The sequence below is a fragment of the Saccopteryx bilineata genome, chromosome 3, assembly GCF_036850765.1.
Source record: "Saccopteryx bilineata isolate mSacBil1 chromosome 3, mSacBil1_pri_phased_curated, whole genome shotgun sequence".
In the NCBI taxonomy this organism is placed as follows: Eukaryota; Metazoa; Chordata; class Mammalia; order Chiroptera; family Emballonuridae; genus Saccopteryx; species Saccopteryx bilineata.
The window spans coordinates 84,544,600-84,565,893 of NC_089492.1; positions in this window are offsets into that span (position 1 = coordinate 84,544,600).

Here is a 21,294-nt window from a genome sequence, read left to right on the forward strand (position 1 = left end):
TAGGCAGCCTAGTTAATCTTGTTTTCAGATCCTGCTACCTAATCTCATTGTCTTTACAGTGATATTTTGGTCATTGCCTGACCACATATATGACAGTGATCCCATAAAATTGTAACAGAACTGAAAAATTCCTATGGCCTAGTGACATGGTAGCTTTTGTAATGTTGTAGCACAACACATTACTAATGGGTTTCTGAGGATGCTGGTGTAAATAAACCAACTGCACAGCCAGTCTTATAAAAGTATAACACAGCACTGACCACACAGTTCGGCTGGAATGTCTTGAAATGCAAAGGTTGCAGGTTGCAGATTTGATTTCATCAGAGAATGTAGAAGAATCAACAAACACATAAGTGGAACAACAAATATCTCTCTCTCTCTCTCTCTCTCACACACACACACACACACACATACACACACACACTAAAAAGTCAATCAATAGCTTGACCTGTGTATGGTGCAATGGATACAGTACTCAGCTGGAATGCTGAGGTCACCAGTTCGAAACTGCAGGCCTGCCTGGTCAAGGCACATACAAGAAGCAAATACTACGAGTTGATGCTTCTTGCTCCGTCTCCTACCTCCTTTCTCTCTTTCTCTAAAAATTAATTAATAAAATAAAAAATCAATAAAAATGATTTTTAAAAATCAGTGGCCACCAGGTACCATCTCACCTTACCTTTCTTCAGCCCCTAAATTTATCTATAAACTTTCCAATTCTAATCTCCTTTTTACCTTAGGCTAATCCCAGTTGAGCATATGCTGTACCATACTGTATACATACCACATTCCTTCTCACCTTTTTTTGAAATGTTGCTCCATAAACTATCCCTATTTTTCTAGTTCTAGTTCTGACTCCCTTCCACCCGTTCTACAAGCATACTAAAGTTCCTTACAGCTTAAATAAAAAAGTCTTTTTACCCTACCTTACTGAATTATTTTTCTCCTTTCTTTGCCCATATATTTAATGCGATTTTTTATTCAGTGATTTTATTTTGAGAGAGAGAGAGAGAGAAATGGCCAGGGTTTTCCATAAATATCCTGAAACTGTAGCCTATACTCAGTATCTCCACTTCCACAGTGCTCACCCACTCTCTTGCCCTTCTAACTGTAACAATACTTTCCTATACATTAAGAAATAGCATGGCCCTGGCCGGATGGATCAGTGGTAGAGCGTCGGCCTGGCATGCAGGAGTCCCGGGTTCTATTCCCAACCAGGGCACACAGGAGAAGCGTCCATCTGCTTGTCCACCCCTCCCCCTCTCCTTCCTCTCTGTCTCTCTCTTCCCCTCCTGCAGCAAAGGCTCCATTGGAGCAAAGTTGGCCTGGGCGCTGAGGATGGCTCTGTGGCCTCTGCCTCAGGCGCTAGAATGGCCCTGGTTGCAACAGAGCAATGCCCCAGATGGGCAGAGCATCGCCCCCTGGTGGGCATGCCAGGTGGATCCCAGTCGGGCGCATGCAGGAGTCTGTCTGACTGCCTCTCCGTTTCCAACTTCAGAAAGAAAAAAAAAGAAATAGCAGAGGCACTAACGGAGGATTAAGGGAATCTGTGTTTGGATAGCAGAAGAAGGAGAGAGTGAGTATGGTTGGCACCGCAGGTCAGCGGCAGTGGTGGAGTCTGTATTTTGTCCCACTTCTCTCCTTATAAGCTCCCCTGAGGAAAGGAAGCCCACAAGAACCTGGAAGACCTGCATCCAGCACTTAAACAAGTAAGTCATGCCAAGGGGTACAAAAAGTGTACTGAGGACACTGCAATTTATTTCCCATATCCCCCCTCAGAACTGAAGGACTCAATACCCTCAGCTTTGGGAGTTTTCTTTGAGAACTTCCTCAGCTGAAGGAAGCCATTTTGCCCAAGGTCAGTTCTCAGAGCATCTTGCACCCAAGGACTTGGTATAAAGGCCTAGCCCAGGCATAGCCAACATACAGCCTGCGGGCCAGATCCGGCCAGCGTAATGAGTTTATGCGGCCTGCGATTAAATTTTTTTAATATTCTCCGCTACTTTAAAATCTCAACTACTCAGAAGCGGAAGCGTCTTTGATTATTAGAAATTGAGATATTTAAGAAGATAGTAATATGCGAAAAAGAATTCCATATGTGACTAATCTAGGGTTAACTTACAATAATTAGTTGAATGGATTCACGATACTTCTTTATTTTTTAAAAAATTCCATTATAAAGATTTACAACTTTTGTACTCGTCTGTACTCGATATGAACTGTTTGACTTTTAGCAGCGATGTGAAACCCACATTCTTTTAGGCGGAGTTTGCCAGTGCACACCCAAGGTCAAACAATTCGTTATTTTTCTGGCCAAGTGTGCTGAATCAAGTGGCATTGTAGCATAAACAATAGCTGCAGTTGATAACTGAAAACGTGTCCAGGCTGCTTGTAAAATGAAATAATTGTTTTATTTCTGATATAACCCCTTCAAGCTCATTCTATGAATTAAATATTGTTTCAATTGATTGCGATACAGTTTGGATATTTATACAGTATGTAATTATATTTTTATTAAAAATAATATTGTATCTTAATTTTTTCACTCACATTTATTCATAAACAAATTACATAATAAATTTTTGTTTACTTAAACAAATCGTTTTTGTATTTAACATTTTTTAATTTTAAATTTTTTTTTTTTAAGATTTTATTTATTCATTATAGAGAGGAGAGAGAAAGGGGAGGAGCAAGAAGCATCAACTCCCATATGTGCCTTGACCAGGCAAGCCCAGGGTTTTGAACCGGCAACCTCAGCATTTCCAGGTTGACACTTTATCCACTGCGCCACCACAGGTCAGGCCAACATTTTTTAATTTTAATATTTCGTCTGGCCCATGAAAAAAGTTTTCTTTCTAATCTGGCCCGGGAGCAAAAACTGTTGGCCATGCCTGGCCTAGCCACTTCACCCCAACTCAGGACAACCAAGCTTAAGAGCTTCCTTGGAACTGATTAAAGCTTTTGTCAAAACTGTCCAGAGTCCAACTTCTTCCTCTGACCAATTCTGCTTCCTTTGCCTCCCCGCAGGTGTTGATCCTCAGGGCACCCTAATAAAGTTTCTGCACATTAATCTCCATCTCACAGTCCACTTCCTGGGAGCCCCACACTCTGCAACAGTGCTGGTGCATACATGGAAAATTTCTGGAAGATTCACAAAAAGTTACTAAAAGTAATTATCTCAAAGTAGTGGGTCTGGTGGTTGAGGATTATGGGAAGATTTTGTTTCTTTTTATTTTTATTTATTTATTTATTTATTTATTTTTATAGGAACAGAGAGAGAGTCAGAGACAGGGATAGACAGGGACAGACAGACAGGAACAGAAAGAGATGAGAAGCATCAATCATCAGTTTTTCGTTGAGAGACCTTAGTTGTTCATTGATTGCTTTCTCATATGTGCCTATCTATTCTTCCTTCACATCTATTAATATTTGCTTTGTACATTTAGGTGCTCCTATGTTGAGTGCATAAATATTTACAAATGTTATATTCTCTTGATGAATTGACACCTTTATCATTATATAATGACCTTCTTTGTCTCTTGTTACAGTCTTTGGCTTCAAGTCTATTTTGTGTGATATAAGTATAGCAACACCTGCTTTCTTTTGGTTTCCATTTGCATGGAATATCTTTTTCCATCCCTCACTTTCAGTCTGTGTGTACCCTTAAAGCTGAAATGAGTCTCTTTAGGCAGCATTTTTTTGTTTGTTTGTTTTTTAAAAATCCATTCAGCCACTCCATCTCTTTTGGTTGGAGAAGGGAAAAAACATTTCTTTAGGTTATTTCTATCCGTATGTTAAAAAGATACACAAGTACTCTTTATATTTCTGTGTTATATTTCAGTTTGGACCTAGATTAGGTAAATAATGCATGTGGTAATCAGAATGCATTACCATTAATTTAAATACATACCTTAGTTCAATTAAATAATTTAATTACGTATTTTTCAACCATGAGCCAAACACTGAGGACTAGAAAGGAATGTGAGATTACAAAGCAGTGAGGACAGGGACTATATCTGTCATGTTCATTATTATATTTGCAATGCCAAGAACAGCACCTTATAAGAGAAAGTGCTCAATACATTTTTATTGAATGCCTAAATATAAATAGATAAATAAATGAATGAGCAAGACTCAGTCCCTATTCCCAAACTTGTCATATTAAAGTAAGAAAGACATATCAACAAATTAAATACCATGCAATCATAAACGTGAATGCAAGATCCTAAAGTGACCCAGAGGAAGGTGATAAACCTTGTAGGGATTAGGGCTTCGGAGGGTGTCTGGCAAGGTTCCCAGGAGGAGCCTTATAAATTATGGTTTAGAACAGGGGTCCCCTGAGGCCATTTATCCAGCCCCCACCACACTTCTGGAAGGGGCACCTGTTTCATTGGTGGTCAGTGAGAGGAGCATAGTTCCCATTGAAATACTGGTCAGTTTGTTGATTTAAATTTACTTGTTCTTAGCCCTGGCCAGTTGGCTCAGCGGTAGAGCATCGGCCTGGCGTGCGGGAGACCCGGGTTCGATTCCCGGCCAGGGCACACAGGAGAAGCGCCCATTTGCTTCTCCACCCCCCCCCTCCTTCCTCTCTGTCTCTCTCTTCCCCTCCCGCAGCCAAGGCACCATTGGAGCAAAGATGGCCCGGGTGCTGGGGATGGCTCCTTGGCCTCTGCCCCAGGCGCTAGAGTGGCTCTGGTCGCAGCAGAGCAACGCCCCGGAGGGGCAGAGCATCATCCCCTGGTGGGCATAGCTTTGCCCCTGGTGGGCGTGCTGGGTGGATCCCCGTCGGGTGCATGCGGGAGTCTGTCTGACTGTCTCTCCCTGTTTCCAGCTTCAGAAAAATACAAAAAAAAAAAAAATTTACTTGTTCTTTATTTTAAATATTGTATTTGTTCCCGTTTTGTTTTTTTACTTAAAAATAAGATATGTGCAGTGTGCATAGGGATTTGTTCATAGTTTTTTTATACTCCAGCCCTCCAACAGTCTGAGGGACAGAGAACTGGCCCCCTATGTAAAAAGTTTGGGAACCCCTGGTTTAGAATGACAGCCAGTGAAGACAGTGGTGGGGCAGGGACAGTAATGAGATTAGAAGCAGGGAGAACAGGTAGGCGAGCAAACGGGCTTTGCAGCACTGCGGGGGGTATGATTTCTTAGGTTCTAGATTCAGGTTTCTAACCTGGAGTCCAGGAGAGGGTTCCATTAGCTTAGACAAAATTACATTTTTATTTTCACTAACTTTAAACTGATTTGTCACCTATGACTCTGTCTCTAACAGAAATCACAGATATTTTTATATTACAGTGAAGATATCTAGAAAATCTCATAACTTTAGAGTTTCAATATTTTAGACCAGTGGTAGACAACCTGGTCCCTACTGCCCACTAGTGGGCATTCCAGCTTTCATGGTGGGCAGTAGCAGAGCAACCAAAGTATAAATAAAAAGATAGATTTAACTATAGTAAGTTGTTTTATAAAGATTTATTCTGCCAAACTTAGCGAAAATCCGACATAAAGTACTTGGTAAGTAATTATTATTATATGCTTTAACTTGCTGTAACTCTGCTTTATAAATTTTATAAAGTAAGTTACTTCCCTACTTTATAAATCACCATTACTGTGGAACCGGTGGGCAGTTAGAAAATTTTATTACTAACAAGAGATACGAAAGTGGGCGGTAGGTATAAAAAGGTTGACTACCCTTGTTTTAGACCTTCCACTAGAGCCGGGGTCGAGAACCTATGGCTTGGGAGCCAGTTGTGGCTCTTTTGATGGCTGCATCTGGCTCACAGACAAATCTTTAAAAAAAATAACGTTTAAAATATAAAACAGGCCCTGGCCGGTTGGCTCAGCAGTAGAGCGTCGGCCTGGCGTGCGGGGGACCCGGGTTGGATTCCTGGCCAGGGCACATAGGAGAAACGCCCATTTGCTTCTCCACCCCCCCCTTCCTCTTTGTCTCTCTCTTCCCCTCCCGCAGCCAAGGCTCCATTGGAGTAAAAATGGCCCGGGCGCTGGGGATGGCTCCTTGGCCTCTGCCCCAGGCGCTAGAGTGGCTCTGGTTGCGGCAGAGCAAAGCCCCGGAGGGGCAGAGCATTGCCCCTGGTGGGCGTGCCGGGTGGATGCCGGTCGGGTGCATGCGGGAGTCTGTCTGACTGTCTCTCCCCGTTTCCAGCTTCAGAAAAATACATACACACACACATAAATAAATAAATAAATAAAAATATATAAAACATTCTCATGTATTACAATCCATTCATTTCCTACTGCTCATGCTCATGGTTGCGGGTGGCTGGAGCCAATCACAGCTGTCCTCTGCGACAACACCAAATTTTTATTGGATAATGCCTAACGTACACGTGTCGTTATATGGCTCTCACGGAATTACATTTTAAAATATGTGGTGGGAGATGACGTCAGAGTAATGGTGCAGTAGGAAGCGATACCGATAAATCTCCCCCAAAACTCAACAAGATCTTCAACCAGAAATAGAAAAACCTATTCCTGGAGCCTCCAGATGTTTCACAATACACCCTAAGGTATGGTCGAGCAAAAAATTGGCTAAATATATAATCAAACTCCGAAGGAAATAGGGAGTAAGAAATGCTCCACCTTCCTCACTAACCTAAACAGGGCTGCTTTCACTGGGAACTGAGAATATAGAAACTAAGGCGGGCAAAGGGGGTGAATAGATCCAGGCCGCGGCACAAAGGGCCGAACCAGGCTATGGCATGGAGATCCGAGCCCAGGAAAAACTGTGACTGCAGCAACCCAGTCAATACAAGCTAATGCTCACACCAAACCCAGACAAAGAAAGACAAGCAGGGCAGCCATTTTCCCGATCTCCTGGTCGGCGCGCGCAGATAGTGGGCGAGAAATTCCTTCAAAAGCCCTGGGAGTGGGCGCCCGTGTTATCCCACAGAAAGGCAGAGTCAGAGGCCTTTGTGTGGGCTGAAAGCGGAATCTCTGGCCCGCCCCAGTACCCTGAAAAAGCTGCGCACAGGGAGGGATCAAGTGCCAATTCCAACGCTGGAACTTTTCCATGCAAGTGGGGGTTTCACTCAGAGTGTGAGACTGCCGGCCTGATATCCTGGTCTGTGCACAGATAGTGAGCGAGAGTTTCCTCCAAGTGCCCCAAGAGTGGGTGCCCGCCCGTGTTACTGGACAGAGTGGCAGAGCCAGAGGTCTTTGAGTGGGCGGAAGCCCCACCTGATTATGCTAGCAGCTCTGACTGACTGAGCTTTACCCAGAGCCCTGTGCTGAGTGGGAATAGAGTGGGGAGTTGCCAGCTCTTTGAGCCTCTTACTATCCAGGCAGAGGCAGCAGCAACCCCATAGCTGGATTATCAGGCTATTAACTGAGGAAGGAAAGACTAGGAGAGAGGCTCCAGGACCACGGACTCTCTCACTGTCGAAGCCCATAAATGCTAATGAGCCTCAACTGCCAATGAGACTGAAGCACAATACAAGACATCGCCATAGAGACTTATCAACTGCAAACCTCTACCTAAACGTACCAAAGTGGCAGAACCCGGGGTAGAGAGTCACCAACCAGGAAGAAGGAGAGAAAAGAAAGAGCAAGAAGATAACCTCTCAAAATCAAGAATAATCCACAGACTTTATAACCTATCCCATTTTATTATATTTGTTTGTTTGTTTCTCTTGTCTTCATTCTTGATTTTTTTTTTCCTCCTCCAATTTGGTCGTTTAACTCTCTGCCAGTCTTATTCTCTCCTCTCCTTGAACTACACTACCCATAAGTGTTACATCTCCCATTATCTTTTCTTTCCTCTTCCTTTCTCTCTATGAGGGTTGCACTCCAAAACCCTTAATTCTTTCTCTCTCTCTCTCTCCTCTTTTTTCTTTTTTATTCTTTTAGTGGTTCCCTCTTTTTTTTTTCTCTCTCTCTCTCTTTTCTCCCTCTATATTAGTTTCTTCCTTTCTCCTTTACGTCTCCTCTCATTCAAACCTCAATAACGAACAAATTATCTTATCTGGGACTCAAACATATGTTTGTGGCATTTTGGGGTTTTTTTACTTCACCTTTTTAAATCACTAGCAGTGCTCCCATTCCTGGCTCTCCATTTTATCTAGTTCTTGTTCCACTAAATACAATAGTAATTTTTTAATTTGTCCTCCCATTTTCCTGTTTCCCTCTTATTCCTCTCATCATAACTCTTAGTCAACCAACACCTAAAAGCAAATCATTTTATTCTTGACCCAAATTTTTTCCTTATTTGCTTTTTGTGGGTCCATATCCCCTTTTTTTTTCTTTTTCTTTCTTTTTTTTTTTGCCACTTTATTACTTCTCCCCAATTCAGGCCCTCCATTACAAGCATTGTTTATTCTATTTAGTACAATATAATTCACAGTTTACCACAAGATTTTCTCAAGAAAGAGGGGAGAGGAGAGGAGAGGAAAAAAGGAGGGGGGAATAATTTCCTTTTTTTAATTTTAATTTTATTTTCCTTTATTTAATTATTATTATTTTTAAAAGAACAACTCTTTGATTTTTTATTTTTTTAACTTTTTATTATTTATTAAATCTCATTAATACTATCAACAAAACCACCCTCAGATGCCATTAAGGAAGAGAAAATCAAATATCATGGATACAAAAGAAAGAGAGTTAACACAGATAGATGAGGAAAAATCTATGGATAAAAAATTTAATATATTGGAAACCTTGGAGTTAAATGACAGAGAATTTAAAATAGAAATCCTAAAAATACTCAGAGATATACAAGAAAACACAGAAAGGCAATTTAGGGAGCTCAGAAAACAACTCAATGAACACAAAGAATATATTTCCAAGGAAATTGAAACTATAAAAAAAAATCAAACAGAGATGAAAAACTCAATTCACGAGCTGAAAAATGAGGTAACAAGTTTAGCTAATAGAATAGGCCAGATAGAAGGTAGGATTAGTGAAATAGAAGACAAGCAACTAGAGGCACAACAGAGAGAAAAAGAAAGAGACTCAAAAATTAAAAAAAAAATGAGATAGCCCTACAAGAATTATCTGACTCCATCAAAAAGAATAACATAAGAATAATAGGTATATCAGAGAGAAAAGAGAGAGAAAATGGAATGGAGAACATACTCAAACAAATAATAAATGAGAACTTCCCAAGCCTGTGGAAAGAACTAAAGCCTCAAATTCAAGAAGCAAACAGAACTCCGAGTTTTCTTAACCCCAACAAACCTACTCCAAGGCACATCATAATGAAATTGGCACAAACTAATGGCAAAGAAAAAATTCTCAAGGCAGCCAGGGAAAAGATGAATACAACATATAAAGGAAGGCCCATTAGATTATCATCCGATTTCTCAACAGAAACTCTACAAGCTAGAAGAGAGTAGACCCCAATATTTAAAGTCTTGAAAGAGAGGAACTTTCAGCCATGAATACTATACCCATCAAAGCTATTCTTCAAATATGAAGGAGAAATAAAAACATTCACAGATAAAGAAAAGATGAGGGAATTTATCATCAGAAAACCCCCACTCCAGGAATTACTAAAGGGGGTTCTCCAATCAGATACAAAGAACAAAAAAAAAAAACAAAGCCACAAGTGAAAGCTCCAAGAAGAACACAATAAAACCAAATTTAAACTGTGACAACAACAAAAAGAAAGGGGGGGAGAGGATGGAGATTAACAGTAGCAAAGGACGATGGAGTGCAAAAGTACTCACAAAATAGTGCACTACAATGAACAGGGTAGGAACCATTTTCATTACTTAAAGGAAACCACCATTGAAAAAACCACCACAGAAGCACATGATTTAAAAAAGATAGCAACAGAGGAAAGATGTATGGAATACAACCAAATAAAAACAAAAGATAGAAAAACGAAAGAGAAGGATCAAAGAAGACACAAAACTAACAGAAAGCAATCTATAAAATGGCAATAGGGAACTCACAAGTGTCAATAATTACTCTAAATGTAAATGGATTAAACTCACCAATAAAAAGGCACAGAGTAGCAGAATGGATTAAAAAAGAAAATCCAACTGTATGCTGCCTACAAGAAACTCATCTAAGTAACAAGGATAGAAACAAATTCAAAGTGAAAGGCTGGAAAACAATACTCCAAGCAAATAACATCCAAAAAAAATCAGGCATAGCAATACTCATATCTGATAATGCTGACTACAAGACAGCAAAAGTACTCAGAGACAAAAATGGCCATTTCATAATGGCTAAGGGGACACTGAATCAAGAAGACATAACAATTCTTAATATATATGCACCAAACCAAGGAGCACCAAAATATATAAGACAGCTACTTATTGACCTTAAAACAAAAACTGACAAAAATACAATCATACTTGGAGACCTCAATACACCGCCGACGGCTCTAGATCGGTCATCCAAACAGAGAATCAACAAAGATATAGTGGCCTTAAACAAAACACTAGAACACCTGGATATGATAGACATCTACAGGACATTTCATCCCAAAATGACTGAGTATACATTTTTCTCCAGTGTACATGGATCATTCTCAAGAATTGACCATATGTTGGGCCACAAAAACAACATCAGCAAATTCAGAAAAATCGAAGTTGTATCAAGCATATTTTCTGATCATAAAGCCTTGAAACTAGAATTCAACTGCAAAAAAGAGGGAAAAAATCCCACAAAAATTTGGAAACTAAACAACATACTTTTAAGAAATGAATGGGTCAAAGAAGAAATAAGTGCAGAGATCAAAAGATATATACAGACAAATGAATATGACAATACAACATATAAGAATCTATGGGATGCAGCAAAAGCAGTGATAAGAGGGAATTTCATATCACTTCAGGTATATATGAACAAACAAGAGAGAGCCCAAGTGAACCACTTAACTTCACACCTTAAGAAACTAGAAAAAGAAGAACAAAGACAACCCAAAACCAGCCGAAGAAAGGAGATAATAAAAATCAGAGCAGAAATAAATGAAATAGAGAACAGAAAAACTATAGAAAAAATTAATAGAACAAGGAGCTGGTTCTTTGAAAAGATCAACAAAATTGACAAACCCTTGGCAAGACTTACCAAGGAAAAAAGAGAAAGAACTAGAACTCATATAAACAAAATCCAAAATGAAAGAGGAGAAATCACCACGGACACCGTAGATATACAAAGAATTATTGTAGAATACTATGAAAAACTTTATGCCACTAAATTCAACAACCTAGAAGAAATAGATAAATTCCTAGAACAATACAACCTTCCTAGACTGAGTCAAGAAGAAGCAGAAAGCCTAAACAGACCTATTAGTAGAGACGAAATAGAAAAAAACATTAAAAACCTCCCCAAAAATAAAAGTCCAGGCCCAGATGGCTATACCAGCAAATTTTATCAAACATTCAAAGAAGACTTGGTTTCTATTCTACTGAAAGTCTTCCAAACAATTGAAGAAGAAGCAATAACTTCCAAACACATTTTATGAGGCCAGCATAACCCTCATACCAAAACCAGGCAAGGATGGTACAAAAAAAGAAAACTACAGACCAATATCTCTAATGAATACAGATGCTAAAATACTAAACAAAATACTAGCAAATCGAATACAACAACATATTAAAAAAATAATACATCATGATCAAGTGGGATTCATCCCAGAATCTCAAGGATGGTTCAACATACGTAAAACGGTTAATGTAATACACCATGTCAACAAAACAAAGAACAAATACAACATGATCTTATCAATAGATGCAGAAAAGGCTTTTGATAAAATACAACACAATTTTATGTTTAAGACTCTCAACAAAATGGGTATAGAAGGAAAATATCTCAACATGATAAAGGCCATATATGATAAACCATCAGCTAACATCATATTAAATGGCACAAAACTGAAGGCTTTCCCCCTTAAATCAGGAGCAAGACAGGGTTGTCCACTCTCTTCACTCTTATTTAATGTGGTACTAGAGGTTCTAGCCAGAGCAATCAGACAAGACAAAGAAATAAAAGGCATCCATATCGGAAAAGAAGAAGTAAAGGTATCACTTTTTGCAGATGATATGATCCTATACATCGAAAACCCCAAAGAATCTACAAAAAGACTACTAGAAATAATAAGCCAATACAGTAAGGTCGCAGGATACAAAATTAACATACAGAAGTCAATAGCCTTTCTATATGCCAACAATGAAACATTTGAGAACAAACTCAAAAGAATAATCCCCTTCACGATTGCAACAATAAATAAATAAATAAAATACTTAGGAATGAACATAACAAAGAATGTAAAGGACTTATATAATGAAAACTATAAACCATTGTTAAGGGAAATAGAAAAAGATATAATGAGATGGAAGAATATTCCTTGTTCTTGGTTAGGAAGAATAAATATAATCAAGGTGGCCATATTATCCAAAGCAATATACAAATTTAATGCAATTCCCATCAAAATTCCAATGACATTTTTTAAAGAAATGGAGCAAAAAATCATCAGATTTATATGGAACTATAAAAAACCCTGAATAGCCAAAGCAATCCTAAAGAAAAAGAATGAAGCTGGGGGCATTACAATACCTGACTTCAAACTCTATTATAGGGCCACGACAATCAAAACAGCATGGTATTGGCAGAAAAATAGACACTCAGACCAATGGAACAGAATAGAAAACCCAGAAATAAAACCACATATATATAGTCAAATAATTTTTGATAAAGGGGCCAACAACACACAATGGAAAAAAGAAAGCCTCTTCAATAAATGGTGCTGGGAAAACTGGAAAGCCACATGCAAAAGAATGAAACTGGACTACAGTTTGTCCCCCTGTACTAAAATTAAATCAAAATGGATCAAAGATCTAAACATAAGACCTGAAACAATAAATTACATAGAAGAAAACATAGGTACTAAACTCATGGACCTGGGTTTTAAAGAGCATTTTATGAATTTGACTCCAAAGGCAAGAGAAGTGAAGGCAAAAATTAATGAATGGGACTACATCAGACTAAGAACTTTTTGATCAGCAAGAGAAACTGACAACAAAATAAACAGACAGCCAACTAAATGGGAAATGATATTTTCAAACAACAGCTCAGATAAGGGCCTAATATCCAAAATATACAAAGAACTCATAAAACTCAACAACAAACAAATAAACAATCCAATAAAAAAATGGGAAGAGGACATGAACAGACACTTCTCCCAGGAAGAAATACAAATGGCCAACAGATATATGAAAAGATGCTCATCTTCATTAGTTATTAGAGAAATGCAAATCAAAACTGCAATGAGATACCACTTCACACCTGTTAGATTAGCTATTATTAACAAGACAGGTAATAGCAAATGTTGGAGAGGCTGTGGAGAAAAAGGAACCCTCATACACTGTTGGTGGGAATGTAAAGTAGTACAACCATTATGGAAGAAAGTATGGTGGTTCCTCAAAAAACTCAAAATAGAACTACCTTATGATCCAGCAATCCCTCTACTGGGTATATACCCCAAAACTCAGAAACATTGATACGTAAAGACACATGCAGCCCCATGTTTATTGCAGCATTGTGCACAGTGGCCAGGACATGGAAACAACCAAAAAGCCCGTCAATAAATGACTGGATAAAGAAGATGTGGCACATATACACTATGGAATACTACTCAGCCATAAGAAATGATGACATTGGATCATTTACAGCAAAATGGTGGGATCTTGATAACATTATACGAAGTGAAATAAGTAAATCAGAAAAAAACAGGAACTGCATTATTCCATACGTAGGTGGGACATAAAAGTGAGACTAAGAGACATTGATAAGAGTATGGTGGTTACGGAGGGAGGGGAGAGAGGGAGAGGGAAAGGGGGAGGGGGAGTGGCACAAAGAAAACTAGATAGAAGGTGACAGAGTACAATCTGACTTTGGGTGATGGGTATGCAACATAATTGAACGACAAGATAACCTGGACATGTTATCTTTTTATATATGTATCCTGATTTATTGATGTTGCCTCATTAAAAAAATAAAATTATTAAAAAAAAATATGTGGCGTTCATGGCTCTCTCTGTCAAAAAGTTCCCTGATCCCTGCACTAGAGTTTATTTGATGCATTAATAATGAAGCACAGCCTGACCAGGCGGCAGCGCAGTGGATAGAGCGTCAGACTGGGATGCAGAGGATCCAGGTTCAAGACCCTGAGGTCGCCAGCTTGAGCGTGGGCTCATCTGGTTTGAGCAAAGCTCACCAGCTTGGACCCAAGGTCACTGGCTCGAGCAAGGGATTACTCTGTCTGCTGAAGGCCCGTGGTCAAGGCACGTGTGATAGAGCAATCAATGAACAACTAAGGTGTTGCGAAAAACTGATGATTGATGCTTCTCATCTCTCTCCGTTCTTGTCTGTCCCTATCTATCCCTCTCTCTGACTCTCTCTCTGTCTCTAAAAAAAAAAATCATAATAATGAAGCACATGTATCATGTATCACTATATCACAAATTTGTTTTTCTAATAAGCTGACCACTGTATATCAATATAAATGTCTTTGTAATTTTATTTATTTTTTTTATTTTTTATTTTTATTTTTTTTCATTTTTCTGAAGCTGGAAACAGGGAGAGACAGTCAGACAGACTCCCGCATGCGCCCGACGGGGATCCACCCGGCACGCCCACCAGGGGCGACACTCTGCCCATCCTGGGCTTCGCCATATTGCGACCAGAGCCACTCTAGCGCCTGAGGCAGAGGCCACAGAGCCATCCCCAGTGCCCGGGCCATCTTTGCTCCAATGGAGCCTTGGCTGCGGGAGGGGAAGAGAGAGACAGAGAGGAAAGCGCGGCGGAGGGGTGGAGAAGCAAATGGGCGCTTCTCCTATGTGCCCTGGCCGGGAATCGAACCCGGGTCCTCCGCACGCTAGGTCGACACTCTACCGCTGAGCCAACCGGCCAGGGCCCTATATTTTTTTATTTACACAATGAAAGAGATTCTGAGAAGGGGTACATAGGCTTCAACAACGGCCAAAGTAATTCATAGCAAAACATACAAATAAATCAACAAAAAACAGGTGGTGAAGTGATAAGAACTTTGCTCCAGAGTGAGATCAAGAGTATAAGATCCTGATTTCACCACTTAAGCATGTGACTTCAGACAAATTAACAAATATATCTTGCTTGGTCTCAGTTTTCTCATTTGGAAAATGGGTGTGATATTGATAGTACCTATTTCTTTTCTTTTTTTTTCTTTTTTTTTTTGTATTTTTTCTGAAGTTGGAAACGGGGAGGCAGTCTGACAGAATCCCGCATGCGCCCGGCCGGGATCCACCCAGCATGCCCACCAGGGGGTGATGCTCTGCCCATTTGGGGCATTGCTCTGTTGCAACCAGAGCCATTCTAGTGCCTGAGGCAGAGGCCATGGAGCCATCCTCAGCGCCCGGGCCAACTTTGCTCCAATGGAGCCTTAGCTGCGGGAGGGGAAGAGAGAAACAGAGAGGAAGGAGAGGGGGAGGGGTGGAGAAGCACATGGGCGTTTCTCCTGTGTGCCCTGGCCAGGAATCGAACCCGGGACTCCTGCATGCCAGGCTGATGCTCTGCCACTGAGCCAACCAGCCAGGGCCATAGTGCCTATTTCTTTTTTTTTAAGATTTTATTTTACTGTATTATGGGGGTTGTGGGAGAAAGAAGTATCAACTCATAGTTGCTTCACTATAGTCGTTCATAGCTTGCTTGTTGCTTGTCTTATGTGCCTTGACCAGGCAAACCCAGGATTTCAAACCAGTGACCTCAGCGTTCCAGGTGGACACTCTATCCACTGCACCACCACAGGCCAGGCCATAGTATCTATTTCATAAATTTGTTGTAAAGATAAAATACACATAAAGAGCTTAGAATAGAGAGGAGGGGAAATAGTGAGACAGACTCCTGCATGTACCCCAACTGGGATCTACCTGGAAAACCTCATCTGGGGCTGATGTTCGAATCAAGTGAGCTGTTTTTAGCACCCAAGGCTGATTTGCTCAGACCAACTGAGCTATCCTCAGTGCCTGGGGCTTATGCTTGAACCAATCGAGCCATTGGCTATGGGAGGAAAGAGGGGGAGGAGGGAGAGAGGGAGAGAGGGAGAGGGAAAGAAACAGATGATTGCTTCTCTTGTGAGCTCTGACTGGGAATCAAAACTGGGACATCCACATATTGGGCCAAAGTTCTATCCACTGAGCTAACTGGCCAGGGCCTTCAACAAATGTTCTGTTAAATCCAGCATTCCTTGAGAATAGCCAATTTAAAAATATATATTTTTTTACTCCTTAGAGAGAAAAGAACAGAGGGGGAGAGAGAGAGAGAGAGAGAGAGAGAGAGAGAGAGAGAGAACGAGAAACACCAATTTGTTGTTCCATCTATTTATGCATTATTTGGTTGATACTTGTATGTGCACTGACCAGGGATCGAACCCACCATCTTGATGTAGCCAAATGGTGCTCTAACCAACTGAACTACCTGGCCAGAGTTCTAGCCTATTTGTGAAGATTTTCCTAAATGCTATTTAAGACACCAGTCAAAGAGACCTTATTTCCTCTCCTTTCCCTTTTGAGGATCAATGAAGTGTCAACACAAGGTTCTCACTTTGTGCAAAGAACTAAAAAGACAACTTCTGAGAATTAAGGCTGATGTATAAACACAGATTTAGAATTAATAGACCCCCTTGGAAAATATACTGTTTCAGGTTCTCTAAAGCATGAGTTGGATGCTAGTGACAGGCATGAAGTAGCTCACTTCATGGCCATGAAGGAAAAACCAGAGCTGACTTAAACTGGACTGGACTGCAGGTGGTCAGAGACTTAGAGATATAGGGAGCAGGAAGGCAGGCAGAGGAATTGGAGGCCAGCCAGAAGCAAGCTGGGAATGACCAGCCTGTGCTGCTCCTTAGTTACCACTGGCTTTGTTTAGTCAGATGTCCTCAGCATCTCCTTGGTTTTCTGCCTCAGGAATTTGACTATTCATTCTGAAGTTGTCTTAAATGCTGTCCACACTCACAAATACTCCTCAGACATCAAATACATTTTAAAATGTCCATCCTATATAAAAGCGAGACTAAGAGACATTGATAAGAGTGTGGTGGTTACGGGGGTGGAGGGAGAGGGAGAGGGAAAGGGGGAGAGGGAGGGGCACAAAGAAAACTAGATAGAAGGTGACAGAGGACAATCTGACTTTGGGTGATGGGTAAGCAACATAATTGATTGACAAGATAACCTGGACATGTTTTTTTTGAACATATGTACCCTAACTTATTGATGTCACCCTAGTAAAATTAATAATAATAAAAAAATTTCCATCCTAGCAAGGGATTTTTTTTTTTACATTAATGGGGATACAGCCTGTACTTAAAATGATTTAAGTTCAAGTCCCAACTTCGTTATTTACTACTGGATGAACTGAAGCAATTTATTTAATTTTTTTTTACGTATTCATTTTAGAGAGGAGAGAGAGAGAGAGAGAAAGGGGGGAGGAGCAGGAAGCATCAACTCCCATATGTGCCTTGACCAGACAAGTGCAGGGTTTTGAACCGGTGATCTCAGTGTTCCAGGTCAACACTTTATCCACTGCGCCACCACAGGTCAGACCTGAAGCAATTTATTTAGATTGTCTAAACTTCAGTTTCCTCATCTGCCAAAAGTTGGGAAAATTTACTCAGTGAAAACTCATTTTGAGCCTATTATGTGACAGGCTTAGCTTTGGGTGTTGAGAATATATTAAAGAATTAAACCAGATAGGTAAGTCCCTGCTCTCACAGAGCTTTATTCAAATGGAGATAAGAGAATAATAAATAGACAAGACAGTACCAAATGATGATAAATGCTTGCAAGACAGTAAAACAAATGTATGTGCAAGAGATTAAGTAAGTGGGAGTATCTTTAGATTACAAGGAAAGCCTCTCTGAGAATTTGACATTTGAGCTGAAACAGAAGACAAGAAAGACAAGAAGGAACTAGCCCCTTGCAGATCACGGGTGGAGTATGCCAGTTAGAGGGAAAGGGGACCATCAAAGGCCCTAATGCCAAGAAAATAGTTTGGTATGTCAGTGGAATATCAAGAAGATCTAGAATGGAGTGAAGTGGAGAGGGATCTAGGAAAGAGAGATGAGAGAATTGGCCAGGACTGAGGACATGGAGGGTGATGTGGGAGATTTGAGAAGAGCACAGAATGTGTGAATCCGGGGTTTTTTTGGAATGGAAAACGGGGAGAGAACAGACAAGGGTAGTGGAGTAGGGTTGCTTGGCAGCATTGAGAGACTCCTTTTGAGATGTGTGGTCATGAATTTAAACTAGAACTGGTTGGCATAGCGGATGCTGTTCTGAGGATAAAATCAAGTGAACGGCAGTTTTTGATCCATGGTAGACAACCAAAAAAGTTAAACAGCTATCATAAGCGCAGGAAAAAAAAAAGATAAGGAATAAAAAAAAAACACCTCATTTATTTTTGCCCCATTTGCCATTCATAGGAGAGGAAAACAATACACTGTGTATTCTGACCTTTGGTTTAAGATTAAGGTTTTCTTCTAAATTGAGGTTTTGGGGTATTTTTTGCATCTGGGTATTTTAAACCTGAGTGTTTTTTGCACGCTGAATACAAATTACTGTGATTCTTTTGCTCTTGTGGTCTTAATAAACTGGAAGTAAATTTACTTGGTTAGTCCCTTGTAGAACCACTTCCTTATATTCCCAAAACAGGAACACAGCTCATCTTGGTATATATACAAAATTTACTTCTCTTATCTTTTTGAGTGTTTAGACAAAAGAAACATTCTCCTGGTGACCTCCCAAGATGTTTTAAAATACTAACGGTAGGTACCTGGGAACACAGCTTTGCAAGCCTAGGATATCACATCTATTGCAACTTTAAATGTAATGTCCCTGCAATGCTAAAATGGAGATAATCACACTTGAAATTTCTTGTAATTTTATCTCACTGATGAGATCTTTTTGACAAATCCCTTTACAGAAAAAGCACTGATACTGATATGGGCTATAGCAGAAATGCTGAATGAACTAAATTTGAACGGGACGGGATCTGGACTGGGTGGGGACCTTTGGGGCAGTGGTTAGGCAACAGGTAGGAGCTGAGAGGTGAGAATGCCAATGAGAGCAAGCAAAATGTGGGATTCTGGGCATGCAGTCTGATGGCAGGCTGTGAGAACTCCAGATCTTACACAGTCAGAGGAGTTGAAAAAAGCAAGGCAGGGCCCCGATCTCAGTCTTTGAGAGCCCTCTATGTTCTGCAAATTTGCCCCTTAGGTGGTAGTATCTCCCAGAGGCACTATCTACTCCTATGTCCTTTGTTCCTCGAAGAAACTTCTTCCTACCCACCTCTCACCCCAATCCACTATGTTGACAAGTTGGAGAGAAAGAGGTTCTGAAGTTGTAGCAAATGTGGCTTGCCGCGGACCAGCGCGGCTCCAAAAAAGGTGCGGAATTGAGGAAACACACTTGTCAAAACAAAACGGATGGGACCGGGAGGACTCTTCAAACTGCCTGGCAGTATCTGAGTGCCCCACAGCCCCAGTTCGCTTTATTATATAGACCTATGCAAATCAAGAACCCTGATACAAAGTTGCACATCAAAGGCTAAGACAGGAACTCTCCCAAGGCAAAAACAGGATACATTAGTGAAATTTACAAACATCTGAAATAAACAAAGAGTCAGAGGAAGGGCATGCATATTGCTTCCTGCAACCCAAGGAAACAAGTGGAGTGGGTGCAAACATTCAGCATCAAAGCCAAATATGGAGACGGAGGGGAGAGAACTTAGCCTTTTGCTAAGCCTCAAATCTATAATGGCTTTTTGCCATTAATGGTCCACAACAGTGGCTGGTTTCTGACATATCCACTCAGCACTCAGTGTTCCTGTGCTGCTGACAGCTCCTTTCTGCAAGCCTCTGGGGCTTTGCCTGAGATTTTCCCCTGATCACTGGAGCAGGCTTGACTCCCAAGCAGGGCAGACCAGAAAAGCCAGGGTCTAGATACCCCTAGGAGCAACTATCAAACAATGATTGACTGGAGTTTGTGTAGCAATACATATTTCAGTTACTTATTGCTGTGTAACAAACTACCCCTAAACCAGTAGCTTACGACAACAATGGTTTGTTAGTTCTCATAATTCTGTGGTTAGACTGGGTGGTTCCTCTTCTAGTTCTGCCTGGGCTCACTCACGTAGCTGTGTTCAACTGTAGAGTTAGCTGGCCTGAAAGGTCCAAGCTGGCATCATTTACATTTCCTGAAACTCACCTTGGCTGCTAGCTTGAGACACTTTGGTAGCCTTCCACACTGGCCTTCCTTCCTTTACGGGGCTGGGCCAGCTTCCTTGCCCAATGGAGATATCAGTATATCAAGAGGCCAAAGGCAGGAGCTGCAAGACGTCTCAAGGTCTAGTCTCTGAAGCAGGCACAATATCACTTTTGTCATTTTTATTGGTCAAAATAAGTCAGAAGATCACCCCAGATTCAAGGAGCAATGGCTATAGAACATGGTACTCCTAGGAATAAGATAGGTACGTAGCCTGACCTGTGGTGGCGCAGTGGATAGGGCATCAATTTGGAATGCTGAGGTCACCAGTTCAAGACCCCAGGTTTGTCTGGTCAAAGTACCTACGAGAAACAACTGCAAGTTGATGCTCCCTGCCCCTTCTTCCCACCTGCCTTTCTTTCTCTCCTCTCTCCAAAATCAATAAAATAAATCTTTAAAAAAAGATAGACAGACAGACATAAAGGTATTAACTTATATACTAAAAAAAAAAGATCAAGAATGAATGTGGCCTGACCTGTAGTGGCGCAGTGGATAAAGTGTCGACCTGGAAACACTGAGGTCGCCAGTTCAAAACCCTGGGCTTGCCTGGTCAGGGCACATGGGGGAGTTGATGCTTCCTGTTCCTCCTTTCTGTTTGTCTGTCTCTCTCTCTCCTCTCTAAAATGAATAAATAAAAAATATTTTAAAAAAAAGATAATTAAAAAAAAAGAACGAATGTGGCAGACACACAGACATACTCTAGGGTAAGCCCCATGAATCCCACTCTTATATAATTCTCTCTCCTTGTGAACCCATTCCTTGCTTCTTGTCAACAGAGTATGGCAAAGGTGATGGGATAGTCACTTCTTTAATTAAGTTATATCATTTAAAAAACTCCATCTTAGCCAACTGAACTGAGAGAGCCTCCTGCTGGCCTTGAAGAAGCAAGTGGCTAAAAGGTAAACTGCCTGTAAGAGAGAAAACCATTGTCAAGAGCAGCCAGTCCCTTTGTCTTATAAATGAAAGGAACTGAATTTGACCACCAACCATGTCAACTTGGAAGAGTTCTCCAAACTCCAGAAAGGAG